Here is a 6,370-nt window from a genome sequence, read left to right as displayed (position 1 = left end):
AACTTAAAAGTATTCCCGCATTATACTGGTGGGCGACCTAGAACTTAAAAGTATTCCCGCATTATACTGGTGGGCGACCTAGAACTTAAAAGTATTCCCGCATTATACTGGTGGGCGACCTAGAACTTAAATGTATTCCCGCATTATACTGGTGGGCGACCTAGAACTTAAATGTATTCCCGCATTATACTGGTGGGCGACCTAGAACTTAAAAGTATTCCCGCATTATACTGGTGGGCGACCTAGAACTTAAAAGTATTCCCGCATTATACTGGTGGGCGACCTAGAACTTAAAAAGTATTCCCGCATTATACTGGTGGGCGACCTAGAACTTAAATGTATTCCCGCATTATACTGGTGGGCGACCTAGAACTTAAAAGTATTCCCGCATTATACTGGTGGGCGACCTAGAACTTAAAAGTATTCCCGCATTATACTGGTGGGCGACCTAGAACTTAAATGTATTCCCGCATTATACTGGTGGGCGACCTAGAACTTAAATGTATTCCCGCATTATACTGGTGGGCGACCTAGAACTTAAAAGTATTCCCGCATTATACTGGTGGGCGACCTAGAACTTAAAAGTATTCCCGCATTATACTGGTGGGCGACCTAGAACTTAAAAAGTATTCCCGCATTATACTGGTGGGCGACCTAGAACTTAAATGTATTCCCGCATTATACTGGTGGGCGACCTAGAACTTAAAAGTATTCCCGCATTATACTGGTGGGCGACCTAGAACTTAAAAAGTATTCCCGCATTATACTGGTGGGCGACCTAGAACTTAAATGTATTCCCGCATTATACTGGTGGGCGACCTAGAACTTAAAAGTATTCCCGCATTATACTGGTGGGCGACCTAGAACTTAAAAGTATTCCCGCATTATACTGGTGGGCGACCTAGAACTTAAATGTATTCCCGCATTATACTGGTGGGCGACCTAGAACTTAAAAGTATTCCCGCATTATACTGGTGGGCGACCTAGAACTTAAAAGTATTCCCGCATTATACTGGTGGGCGACCTAGAACTTAAATGTATTCCCGCATTATACTGGTGGGCGACCTAGAACTTAAATGTATTCCCGCATTATACTGGTGGGCGACCTAGAACTTAAAAGTATTCAAATTGCTTTCCCGTTCTTCCGAGAAAATTTCGACAATTGGCAGAAAATTTTCTGCCCCGGTTTTTGGTGACTTCCATGGCGATGCGTCTTGCAGCCATCATCAATCCTTTGTTTTCCTGCGGCAGACAAGAGGATTTAATTAGTCTTTATCGTGGTGGTAGAGGGTGCCTTTCTGGCGAGCAATTTTCTTTCTTCCTTTTCTTGCTCTTTGTCCCCATAATCGGTTGGCGGGCAAAGTCGCCTGTTGGGGGTCTCTAGCCTGCTGGGGATTGGTTTTCAATTTATCCCCTTTTCTGCTTTCTCTTTAAGCATATTCTGTGGGAGTCCACTTCTACCTCCCGAAACCACTCCCTTTTGGAGCTTACTTCTTTCAAAATTTCCGAGCACATGTCCCTGCATTGCCTGGGGCCGGCTTTTAGGACTGTTTGTATTCTCCTGAATTGGATGAATTCCCCTTCGATTTCTGGTAGTAAGCTTTGAAAAATCCTTTAACGACACATTTTAGGAAAAGAAAATAAAGATATGGAAAAGAGAAAAACTTTGTGAACCAATATTTTGTGGGAGGAGCTAATCAAAAGAACTTATCTGGATGACACAACTGGTCCCCGTGATCATGACATGCACCATAGATTCCCGACCCAGTCTATTTGTATCAATTCGATTTGTCCGACGGTCTGACTTGCTGGGGATGATAAATGGATGTTCATCTTGTTGCGAATGTGGTAGCTTTGCTGATCTGTTTCGTCGCCTCATAGTGCCCTTCGAGGGGTTTTCACTAATGAGACTCTCTCTTTTCTCTCATCTCCCGGCGCCTTATGGTGCCTGTGAAGGTTTTCACCACTAAGACTCTCTCATTTCATATCCCTCATCTTACATCGCCTCTCGGTGCCTGCGAAGGTTTTCACCGATGAGACTCTCTCATTTTATTTCTTTTCGAGGAATCGGGGTGTTGTAGATATGACCCTCTCTTCTGGAGATTCTTTTGACTATCAACTCATTCCCAGTCTTACGATCCTTTTCTTTGCTGGGGATCGGTGTATTATTCTCGGCCTTATTTGCCAGATTTGGCATCTCTCGAACATTGATCGGGAGGTCTTTTGGATGTCGATGTTGGTTTTGGTGTGGGATTGAAGGAAGGCTAAAAAATGAAAACAACTTGGAGGGTGATGTGCTACAACTTTTGGAATCAAACCTTTGTTGGAACTTAAAACATAACTTCTGCCCCAGTTTTCTTGCTTGGGGAATTTATTTATTTTTTTACTCTTATGTTGTGCTACGTGCGTTACGCACGCTGTGTCTATTATGCACACTATGTACATTATGCATCCTATATTTATTATGATGCATACTATGACCGAGCCGTGAGGCGCCTACGTATCCTCTTCGAGGAATCAGGTCAAACGTAGTTCCCACCTTTTGTATTTCTTTATGATTTCATCTTCTTTTTCTTCTTCTTCTTCTTTTTTTTTTTTTTTTTTTATGTCCTTTCCATTAGTGATTCCAAAAGAGGGATATGAAAGAATTATTTAAGGCTCAAAGGGGGAAGCAAGGGTTAAACAGTGTTTGGATAGAAGAAAGAATTGCCTCCGTCATCTCATTGTCCATCAAATGCCAAATGCAAACAAATAAACCAAAAATTGCCATAATTAAAGAAATTACGCATAATATCTCTTGACTGCATCTGAATTGATAGCCATGTCGACACATCTACCCTCGATATCTGTCAAACACAGAGCGCCGTTGGACAATACTCTGGTCACGATATAAGGCCCTTGCCAATTTGGGGCGAATTTGCCTTTTGCTTCGACCTGATGTGGGAGGATCTTCTTTAACACCTGCTGCCCTACCTCAAACTTCCTGGGGCGCACCTTCTTGTTATATGCTCTTGCCATTCTCTTCTGATACAGTTGACCATGGCACACTGCTGCCAATCTTTTCTCATCTATCAGGCTCAACTGTTCCAATCGAGCTTTTACCCATTCATCATCATCAATCCCGGCTTCAGTGACAATTCGGAGAGACGGAATTTCGACCTCCGCTGGTATCACGGCCTCAGTTCCGTATACCAACAAGTAAGGAGTTGTGCCTATGGAGGTCCGGACGGTAGTGCGGTACCCCAATAAAGCAAAGGGTAATTTCTCGTGCCACTGTCTGGACCCTTCCACCATTTTTCGCAGTATCTTCTTGATATTCTTATTGGCTGCTTCGACTGCTCCATTTGCCTTAGGACGATATGGGGTGGAATTGCGGTGTGTAATCTTGAATTGTTGGCATACCTCTCTCATCAAGCTGCTATTAAGATTCGCACCGTTATCCGTGATGATCACTTTTGGGATCCCAAATCTGCAGATGATATGGGAGTGAACAAAGTCCACCACTGCTTTCTTAGTTACTGATTTGAAGGTTTTAGCCTCAACCCATTTGGTGAAGTAATCAATGGTCACTAGAATGAACCTATGACCGTTGGACGCTGCTGGCTCGATGGGCCCAATGACATCCATGCCCCATGCTACAAACGGCCAGGGTGCTGACATCGTATGTAACTCTGTTGGCGGAGAATGAATCAAATCTCCATGTATCTGGCACTGATGGCATTTCCTTACGAAAGTGATACAGTCGTGTTCCATGGTTAGCCAATAACACCCTGTTCGAAGGATCTTTCTTGCCAATATATATCCACTCATGTGTGGCCCACAAACTCCGGCATGTACTTCCGCCATAACCGTCGTTGCCTGCCCGGCATCTATGCATCTCAACAATCCCAAATCCGGGGTTCTTTTGTACAATACTCCTCCACTGAGGAAGAAACCATTCGACAAACGCCGAAGGGCTCTTTTTTGGTCTCCAGAGGCATGTTCTGGATATATCCCCATTCTGAGGTATTCCTTGATATCATGAAACCAGGGTTCGCCATCTGCTTCTTCTTCTATGGTATTGCAGTAGGCGTGCTGATCACGGACTTGGATATGCAGAGGATCAACATACATTTTGTCAGGGTGGTGCAGCATTGATGCTAAGGTGGCTAAGGCATCTGCAACCTCATTGTGAACTCTCGGGATGTGTTTGAACTTCACCGATCGAAATTGCTTGCTCAGATCATGCAAGCATTGTCGGTATGGTATGAGCTTTAGATCTCGTGTTTCCCATTCACCCTGAATTTGATGTACCAAGAGGTCCGAGTCTCCCAAGACCAAGACGTCTTGGACATCCATGTCAGCAGCCAAGCGCAGACCCAGAATGCAAGCCTCATATTCGGCCATATTGTTAGTGCAGTAGAAACGCAGTTGGGCCGTAACAGGATAATGCCGTCCTGTTTCAGAAATGAGTACTGCCCCTATTCCAACCCCTTTTGCGTTTGCCGCTCCATCAAAGAAAAGCTTCCAACCCGGTTCCTCGGGTAATTCCAACTCATTTGTATGCATCACCTCTTCGTCAGGAAAATACGTTCTTAAAGGCTCGTATTTTTCGTCAACGGGATTCTCTGCCAAATGGTCTGCCAGTGCCTGGGCTTTCATGGCCGTCCTCGTTACGTAGATGATATCAAACTCTGTGAGCAGAATTTGCCACTTTGCCAACCTTCCCGTGGGCATAGGTTTCTGAAAGATATACTTCAATGGGTCCAAGCGGGATATGAGATAAGTAGTATATGAAGACAGGTAGTGCTTCAACTTCTGAGCTACCCAAGTCAGGGCGCAGCATGTTTTCTCGAGTTGAGTGTACTTGACCTCATGCACTGTGAATTTCTTGCTAAGATAGTAGATGGCCTGCTCCTTCCTCCCTGTGTCATCATGTTGCCCCAGTACACAACCAAATGAATTTTCCAAGACCGTCAGGTAAAGGATTAGGGGTTTCCCGGGCTTAGGCGGGACCAATACGGGTGGATTAGACAGATACCCTTTGATTTGGTCGAAAGCCTCTTGACACTCTGTCGTCCAACCTTCTGCAGCATCCTTTCTCAGTAGCCGAAATATGGGTTCACAAGTTGCTGTGAGTTGAGCGATGAACCTGCTGATGTAATTGAGTCTACCCAGCAAACTCATTACCTCTGTTTTGTTCCTTGGCGGTGGCAAGTCTCGGATGGATTCAATTTTGGATGGGTCTAACTCAATCCCCCGTCGACTGACGATGAATCCTAGCAACTTTCCTGATGGAACCCCGAATGCGCATTTGGCCGGGTTAAGCTTGATATCATACCTCCGGAGTCTTTGGAAAAATCTCCTTAGGTCTGCCACATGGTCCTCCTGACGCCAAGATTTGATGATCACATCATCGACGTACACCTCTATTTCTTTGTGTATCATGTCATGAAACACAGCAGTCATTGCTCGCATGTACGTTGCCCCAGCGTTCTTTAAACCGAACGGCATTACCCGATAGCAGTAGGTTCCCCATGGCGTAATAAACGCTGTCTTCTCAGCATCCTCTTCGTCCATTAGGATCTGATGATAACCCGCATAACAATCCACAAAGGATCCAATCTCGCGCCCAGCGCAATTATCGATCAGGATATGAATGTTGGGTAACGGGAAATTGTCCTTGGGACTTGCTTTGTTAAGGTTGCGGTAGTCGACGCACACCCTGATTTTTCCATCCTTCTTTGGGACTGGTACCACATTGGCCAACCATTCGGGATACCGAGTGACCCGAATGACCTTCGATTGCAACTGCTTAATCACTTCTTCTTTGATCTTTACACTCATTTCTGTTTTAAATTTCCTTAGTTTTTGCTTGACCGGAGGGTATGCCGGGTCAGTGGGCAATTTGTGAACCACTAAATTGGTGCTCAATCCAGGCATATCATCATATGACCATGCAAAAACATCTTTGAATTCCCTGAGAGTTTTGATCAATTCTGCTTTGACATTTGGCTCAATGTGGATGCTAATTTTGGTCTCTTGGATGATATCAGCGTCTCCTAGGTTCACAGCCTCAGTGTCGTTTAGGTTAGGCTTGGGTTTCTCTTCAAATTGGCACAGTTCTCGGTTTATTTCTTCGAAGGCTTCCCCTTCGTCACATTCGGATTCATCATCACAAAAGACCTCTTGTATCATTGAGTCAGATTCAGATTGATTTATTAGACTAGGTCGAAGATCCGCTGTGCATGCCATGTCATTAGGACCAGTAAAAAGAGAACTGTTCAGAAAGAAAAAGAACAAAACAAGAAATTAAAATGGGACAAAAGAAAAGAACTTTATTAAATTCGCAGGATAAAAAGGGTTCACACTTTTACAAAACGAAAGTAAA

The sequence above is a fragment of the Nicotiana sylvestris genome, chromosome 7 (assembly GCF_000393655.2).
Source record: "Nicotiana sylvestris chromosome 7, ASM39365v2, whole genome shotgun sequence".
NCBI lineage: Eukaryota > Viridiplantae > Streptophyta > Magnoliopsida > Solanales > Solanaceae > Nicotiana > Nicotiana sylvestris.
Note: the sequence above shows the minus strand (reverse complement) of the source record.